This window comes from Gymnodraco acuticeps, unplaced genomic scaffold (genome assembly GCF_902827175.1).
Source record: "Gymnodraco acuticeps unplaced genomic scaffold, fGymAcu1.1, whole genome shotgun sequence".
NCBI classification, from domain to species: domain Eukaryota; kingdom Metazoa; phylum Chordata; class Actinopteri; order Perciformes; family Bathydraconidae; genus Gymnodraco; species Gymnodraco acuticeps.
Genome location: NW_022989799.1, coordinates 7,129,241 through 7,138,461, shown reverse-complemented (window position 1 = coordinate 7,138,461; position 9,221 = coordinate 7,129,241).

Here is a 9,221-nt window from a genome sequence, read left to right as displayed (position 1 = left end):
TCCGATACGATAGCAACCTCCGGAAGAAGGAAGACGAAAATATTGAAAATATCAAGGGCTCAGAGGAGCTAGAGAAGATGTGGAAGTAGTAGCTCTAGCAAAATCCCAAAAAACAACTTCAGTGATCTTTGTCCAGAAAAAAAGCAGTTCTAGGAACCACTGCTCCAGGACACGAGCCTGGAGTAAGGAAGAATAACAGACTGTCCAGTGAGTCAACCCTGTCTCCTAAAAATGACGTTCCCACATAACTAAACTGCATTCTCAATTACGATTAGCTAGAAACGTATTTTCTCCCACGTTACGTTCGTTATGAACGTATCTCAAATACGTTTATTTTCTACATATCTTCTAGAAACATATTTTCTCCCACGTTACGTTTCTTGTGAACGTATCTTAAATACATTTATTTTCTACATATCTTTGCCATTGCTATTGTCTTGCTTATAATAATGATAATAGTCATTTATAAATATCATTTTAGAGCACACATTTGAAATCGAGAATCGGGCTCGATATATGGTTAAATTAAAATCAGTAGGCGAGGCTGTAATTTCGCCAGCTGTTACTCTCATGAGCGAGGCAGAAAATAATAGTTTTAACATGCCAAAAAGCTGCTGTGTCGTTTATTGCACCTCAAACATTAAAACAAATCCAGAGTTACGTGTTTCTGTACTTCCTCTAAGAACAAAGGGCAGTAACAGAAGATCTCTGTGGCTTCAGGCTTGATCGCCATTCAAATGACAGCGTTGGTTTCCCCAAAAGTGGGCGGGGCTGTAAAGTGACGTGGATTTTACTCTCATCTATTATTCAAAACCATTCTATTTATTCTAACGTAAATTACATGCCAGTGTTTTATCTTTTTATTTATTTTAATTTTAAATCGTATAATGTCTGACTTTTTTTGCCATCTGTGAGGAAAATAAATGGAGCTTAGAGCCTCAAAATAGTGAAGTCTGTATTTGTTTTAATCTTTTTTTTCTTCTAATTTGTTATTATTCTCTAAATAACACACTGTTATTTACTCAACAATAACACACAATTATCCTTGTTTTTATTTATTCGTTTAATTCTATTATCTTGGGCTTGTCGGGTCCTCAGAATGAATTCTTCCTTTTCACAACGGGGACGTAAGCCTCCAAGAACCTGAACGCTCACTTGAAGAGGGCTTGGGCCGATGCTGGGCTAGAAACAGCCGTCACCTTCACAATCCTGCGCACTGCCCTGTGTTGAGATCTCCATATCAAGTGAATACTTAAAACGAAAGTTAATTATAAATCAAATATGATCAATCATATTCTTGTATAAACCCATAATGAAAATGCTTCTTGATGGTTTTTGAATATGTATGTATGTTTACAATTGTATCTGTTGCTGTTTTGATAACTTTGCGTTTTAAAAAGAGGGTGTTGAGATCTCCATATCAGGTTGAATAATTAAAACGAAAGTTAGTTATAATCAAATATAATCAATTATATTCTTATATAACCCACAATGACAATGCTTCATATTTTATGATTTTCTACATTTACAGTATGAACAAAACACAAGTGGTTTGTTAAGTTGAGTGTAAGGTGTGTAAGTAGGAGTGTAAGTATAATGATTTATGGGTGTCACTGATAAGGGAGAAGGCAGTTTATTCCCTCTCCTCTCACAGCAGTACACAGGGAGGGGGGCTCCTGACTTAAGGAGAAATACATTGAGGCCTCAAAAAGGTGGTTATGTCATAGCCGAGAATAATAATGTCCTTTTTACACAAACATGGGAAGGTGTGTCTTATGCCATAGCCAATAGAATATGTCTGGTCATGTCCAGTCCTGTACATCAGAGGCCATGCCCAGTTTTCACAAATATGGGTATAGAGGAGGTGTCTTTAGGTTTCTATATCCTGTTGTTGAGCATAAAGACACTGGCAGAGAGCAAGAGAGAGTGGGTGGTTCCCCTGGTATACTCTCTCCCAGCTCTGTCCCTCAGAGCTGGGTTAATAGCTCTCGGTAAGGTTCTCTCAGACTTGGTAAATATCTCTCAAATTTCTTGGTTGAATGCTGAGTGAATTTCTTTGCGAAATGAGTGGAATGAATTGATGTTTGTTGAAAGATAGTACCCTGCCACCTGTGAGGACGGGTCCTCCGAATTCATGCGGGACTAGTTGAAGTATAGGAATGTCGAAATGAGAAAGTTAACTGTTTTTGGTAAATGAAAGGTTGAATGTGCTTTTTATTATCACCGGTCTTTTATGAGGAAATGCCTATAAATTCTATCGGGAGATTTAAAAATCACAACTGAATTGGGCAGTTGAAATTACAATTTTGGTAATAAATGTAAAACTGTGAATTAAAGTTTCATATTTGAACATGATCACAGCATGATAGGTTTAGTATGATTATAATGTTGTAAAGAGAGAAGGTACAAATCATGTATTAGTTTGGACCTATTTTTCTTCAAATAAACTGATCCCACCTTTTGGATTGGGACAACTTAAAAGACATCTGCGCTCTCCTCTCCTGCTTCAAAGGTAAGATTGCACCCTGCCAAACTCACACTTAGGTAGGGCCACACCTCATTTACTGATATCAAAATCCTTCGGGATCGCTTAAACAGATTTAAGAGAGTTGTCTGAAACAGCAGTTAATTGAACCTGGTTCTTCGGGGAGTTAATAGAGGTGAGATCTTGCTGACGTTGGTGGATCTGAGCCAACCAGTAAACTTACATAGACTCAATAACTTCGGTCAGGTCAATTAGTAGGTCTGAGTAATTTCCCGGAATTAATTATCAGCTCCTCCCGACTCTTACACCTGGCTGACAATATAAAGCATCACCAAGATCCAGAAACAGGTCGATTCTCGCCAGGTTTATGTGTCTCGAAGTAAGCACTGCTGACCGGTTCTACGCGAATACGCCTGGAATAAAGGAGGGATTGAAAATCCGCTTCATGTTCAGGGCGGCAGCAGCAGCAGCATCATCAGAAGGAGGTCTACCGCCGTCAGATACCTCCGAAGAGGGCTCAGGGGCTGAGAGCAGCGATACCTCTTCTTCAGGGCCGGTTGACACTCCTGAGGAGGGGGCAGGGGTCGTGGACTCAACCTTTTTTCCCCGGAGCACCGTACAAGTTAGACGGCTAATATGGTCCCCGGGCCCCCGCTAATCATGTTTTTATTATGTATACTGTGTATACTGTTTTTGTAAAAATCATGTGATAATTAAATAAATAATAAAACATAAATATAACCTTTAAGGTTCCCAGGGGCAGATACAGTGCCACTTTCCTGGAGGTATCAGACTATTTAAACAATGTTTACCCAGGATTCAGACACCTTCCCTGGCTTGTAAAATGCGGTGATGCGCCCTGGAGGTATCAGACTATTTTAAACAACTTTTCCCCGCACTTATTCCTGGGTTTTAGCCTATAATTTTTCACGATATCATTTAACATTGACCCTCTCCTGAAAATGCACATATTCTGTGCATTTCCAGGAGAGGTTCAATGTTAAATGATATCGTACAAAATGACAGGCTAAAACTCTCTTCCAGACGTTTAAAAACAATTTTCCCGACCATTTAAACATTATTTCTGGCTTGTAAAGTGCAGTGATGTGCCCTGGTAGTATCATACTATTTAAAGGGTTACCAGAAACATGAGAATATCCTCCACAGATGGGGTAGTCGTGCCGTGAAAAAGGCCGAATATGGATGCTGATGGGCTGACAGAAAAGCACCACAAAATCCACCACCTTTAAGTGTTACCAGGGGCATGAGAACATCCTCCACACACAGCAAAAATGCCAGTGTTAAATTAACACTGAGTGTTGAATTTAACACCAGAAAAGTGTGTATATGCGTCCACTCTTGTCAGTGTAAAATTAACACTTTCGAAAGTGTTAATATTTTAACACTCACCTGTAGTTAATGGAACACTGAAACGAGTTGAAAATCAACACTGGCCAACACGCAGTAGTGTTAATATTACTCTACACTAGTGTCAGTGTTAAAGAATCAACACTACCAGACTACACTGGATCTCAATTTAGTAACACTATTGGGTGTTACAAAAATTAACACTTGAGAGTGTAGAATGTTGTGAAGATCCAATCCCTCCCAGCCAAAACCCCATAACCCACTTTACAAAAAATACAAGACAACAAATTTAACAAAATAGTTTGTATTACAAGGCAAGTACAACACAATTACATTCATAAACCTACAACAGTTCAGCATGGAGTGACACAAAATTACAGTATGGGACAATAAACATTTGGTCATCAGTGTCATTTGAAAATTGCCTATCATATGGTCTGTAGTATGGCAGGTCATCTACACAGATCAGTGTGAATACATCGCTTTTCTCCTCGATACTAAATGCATTTAAGTGATCATCAAAATATGTTGTTGAGACTTTACAAGTTAGAAGATAAGCATTGTCCTCTTTAACAATCACACTGACAATCCTGTTGAACAAAGGCATCTCATTTTCAACACCAGAACATACATACATCCCAAGCTGGTACTCTGTGCCATAGCTTTTGACCCAGGAAGTTGTGGGAACAATACAAGACATATCAAAAGTTTCATGCAGCACCTCACTGCCCTCCAAACTGCTGACCAAGACTTCAGTAATGGGGCCAAATTGGAATCTTTTCAAATAAAAGTTCTCAAAATGAAAAGCCAACTGATTCTGATGTCTCTTTGCCAGTGTTTTTGTGATATTTTGAAAGTTCTTTACAGACGTTTTGAAAAATGTGTGCTTGCCTTCAAACCTCATGCACCACATGTGTATTAGTGGTCCAATCTTCCTAATACAGCTTGGGTAATGTATCATATGGTGGTGCTTGGGAATCAAATTTCGTTCTGGAAACAGAGATTTAAAAAGTGTATGATCAAAAATAAGATGTTTCAGATAGCAGGTCATACCATGGGTTACAATGGGTGAAAAGACAATGTTCACAATCTGTACTAAGAGGAGCAGCAAGTTCCAGCAGCTATCATTCCTGCTAACTAAATCTCCAAACATCAATGGGGTATTGCGCAAAAGACACCAGGACTGAACAGCATTAAGGCCAAGATTGTTGCTATCATCATCCAGTTTTAGCCCACTTGGACTGTTTTTCCTCTGTGTAAATCCATAATTGAAGCTCGTGATTCTCTCTGACAATGAACTTCTGGATATAAAGTTCCTTATCAGGTACTGAAACACAAGCTTCAACTCATACTGCACCACTCCTTCCAGTAAATCATGCATTATATCTACTGCGTAGTTGTCTGAAGTATGGAACAGCTGTAGGGAATTGAGTGGACAGGTTTTTTTAACACCAAATGTTGAGGCCAAAGCAGGATTTTGTTGAATGGCAGCACAGTGTTCTGAATGAAGGGCTTTAGAACGTAAAGTTAAACCTGGATGATCTTCACTGAAAACTGATTGCATCTCTCCCTTTTCAGTTAAACAAAAACGACAACAGTACTTTGCACTAAATGATTCAACAAAACCAAAAAGGCCATGTATTGCCAAGTTGTCACCTGTAACCTGAAACACTGAACCTTTCACAGGTGTGGTTGAAAAAGGCACCTGCATTCCTTCAACTTCTAAAATCTTTAAATCGTCGAGAAGTGGCTTTAGAATAGCGTCAAACCCATATTCAGGGTTCTTACACCTTTTCCAAAGTCAAATTCAAGCACCTTTCAAGCATTTTCAAGGTGCATTTTCCAGCTTTTCAAGCATCTTACAGCTGTTGTAAATTACATATTTATATACACATTATTTCCCTACCTCACATTAAATCAGATGTTCTTTATGCTATAAACAACCAAATGTGTGTTTCGTGATAGCCTTCTACACGAGGATGAAAAATTAAAGAAAATAAAACTAAGTTTAATATTTCAAAATTAGTGATCTGTCGTAGACTAGGCCTCCCATATAACCTGTCTGAGCCAATATAAAACAATCAGCCAAATAACTTTTCAATACATTATTGATTACTATTTTTGAGGTACTTTTAGGTTGGCAGTAAACAAAAGTCAGAGGTAAATGGTGTACTTTCACTCCTCTACATGTATTTAATACCTTTAGTTACTTCAGATGTGGATGAATGATGTGAAATCTAATCAAGTGTTAAATCAGACTTTAGTTCCACCTGGAGTAAATTCACAAGCTACCCTGCAGAATACAAAGTCATTCAAACTAGCTGCACCTTCACCAGCTTTGAGAACACTTTCATGATCAATCATTATAAAACATATCAGATATATTATTCTGAAATGGACCAATCTGCACAATGACTACTTTTACTGTCGCTACTTTAACTATATTTTGATGAGAATACTTTTCTACTTTCACTTGAGTAACATTTTGAATGTAGGACTTTTACTGTGACAGAGTACACTCTGGTACTTCTACTTTTACTAAGTACACGATCTGAGTACTTATAACTTCACTACAATATCTGAGTACTTGTACTTTTACTCAAGTACAATATCTGAGTACTTATTCCACCTCTGGTAGCGTATTAGCCTGAATTGTAGCCACAAAATCACGCAGAGCTGCATAAAAATAGACTCACAATGGTAACAAGTGGGAAATAATATTTACAAATGTGTACAATGATTTGTAGGTAATGCTGACTACTCAAGACACCTGACTTATACATCTTCAAAGGAAGACTGTGTTCATTCTACAATTACATGGGATTAAAGCAAAATGTAGTTTTACTTGTATAATACTTCAATTTTATATAAAAGACAGTTTGTTTTCATCTGTTTTCAAATAAACAAAGTATTGGCTTTCAGAATATTAAACTTGTTTTGGCAAATTCAGATGATAAATACAACTTTGAAGCTTCGGCATAATTACAAGCAGAGAACGGACTAATGTAACATCACAGCAGAGATGTTCACAAGTCTTTTTTTGCAAGTCCAAGTCAAGTCTCAAGTCTTTGGTCACGAGTCCAAGTCAAGTCTCAAGTCTTTGTGGGGTGAGACTTGATCAAGTCTCAAGTCTTTGGTCACGAGTCCAAGTCAAGTCTCAAGTCTCTAAAAAATAAAAGTCTCATGTCTCTTCTGTTTGTAATAAGCCTTCTATTGTCTGCTGCTATCCAGTCTGTTAAGAATACTGCACAGCTATATCTAAGAAATTCAAAGTATTTACTGTATTATTATCACTCCTATATCTATTAGCATACAGTATCAGTACTGATTAGTTGTTTGTTATATGATCACTTTAAACAGGCTATTGCAATGCAATATGAGGAAAAACATCACAGTTTAGCTAAATGCAAACAACTTATAAGCAAAACACTTCAGAATCAGAAATCAGTATCACAAATACTTTATTAATCCCCCGCAGGGAAACTGTGTTAAAAGTACTTCAAAGTAAACATTTGTTCTGTGCCATTTGCAACTAAAAAACTATTGCTGCAATATTATCTGAAATATACTGAACTGGTGATATTAAAACATGACCTGTTCCAAAAGAGATATCTACCATTAACACCATTTACCAGCCAAATGCTGGTAAATCATGCAAGTGGCTGGTACTGTATGTTGCACGCACCAGCCAAAAATAACAATGGCAATCTATTGAGTGGCTGGTAAAATTTCAACATTCACTAGGCTAGCCATTTGGCCAATGGACAAAAATGTTAAAATTTGACCTCTGCAACCGTATTGTTTAATTACACTGGGTCTCTAATTACATCTTTTAAGTCTACTATAAATAAACATATTCCTCTATCCTCTCACTCAAACCCAGTGTAATGGTAACCTGATAAACCTGTAACATTAACGTTACGTGGTCAACAATAAACCTGTAACCTGCCTATAAACCGACAGATGTATTTATGTATGTAACTATGTATTTTTCTACGTTTAACGTTAGCCAGTAGATGGTGGCAGCGGAACGTAATGATTAACGTTACCGACCTTTTTTATGTCATGTCAAGAGTTGGATGTCAACGCCACTCAACGCAAACAAGTGTGACAAGCAAACATTCACTCATCTTTTCAAATATTCAGTTACAAAGCTAGTAGCAAGCTAAGTTAACATTACATAGCTGATGCTGAGCTAAACATGTTTGCTAACCGTCCATATGCGTTAATGTGACTGACCTCTCCAGGTGAGTTTTCAAGTGCCTGATGAAATTTGACGTTGTTGCACCAGCATCCTTGATTTTAATATTGCAGACTTTGCAGTGTGCGCTCCTTTTGTTGGTGCCGCCGGCGTTTTGTTCGAAGTTTTTATAGTTTAACCTAATTACAAGCGGTACAGCTGCAGGTGTGCCGCCGGTCGCCATGGTGTTAATGTTAAAGGTGGGGTAGGTAAGTTTGAGAAACCGGCTCGAGATACACTTTTTGTTATATTCCATGGAATGCTCTTAACATCCCGATAGCCGGCCCGGCTAAAGTAACTGGATGGCCTACCTGCCTGTCAGCCTCCCATCGGGGCACAAACGTATCTCGTGCCCTCATTGGTCATGTGCGCGTTCCTGTGTGTTGGAGGAGGGGCTCTGTGAGGAAGTGGCAGATTTTCTCCGGTTGTGTATTTTCAAATTCTAGCGATCTCGAGCCGGTTTCTCAAACTTACCTACCCCACCTTTAATACGCCAAAAATAGAAAACACAATGATTGTTCACGAGTCCCAAAACACGAGTCCAAGTCGAGTCCAAAGTCTTTTGAGCAGGAGTCCAAGTCAAGTCTGAAGTCTCTGTGTGTGCGACTTAAGTGCGACTCGAGTCCGAGTCACAGACTCGAGTCCCCATCTCTGCATCACAGCAAGCATAACAACAGCCGGTGTTTCTTGTGAGTGTTTCCCCGGTACACAAACGCAAAAATACACAAACACACTCGCGAGCTTCCCCCAGACCAGTAATACAAACGAAAATGTGTCTTCGGGTCAATGTGACTGATTTCGATAGAGCAAGTCACATTTGGTTTAGGCACGAAACATACTACCAGTAGAAATACATTGCTTTCAAAATCGCTCTGTGTCGAATCAATAGATTATATTTCGTGACTATAACACGAAATGCCGTGAGTGCTTCATCCTCTGAAGACCACAGGATGGCGACTGTAACGCACATATTAACATAGGTACGCTCCTCTGAAATGATTGTCCCCTGCAATTATTATTATCCCTCAATCGAGTTCGCTATTCAGCTTGCTAACGTTAGCTTAAACAAACGTAACATGCAACGTTAGCCTAATCTAAAATGCTCTACTACGGCGTACCTTTCATGTT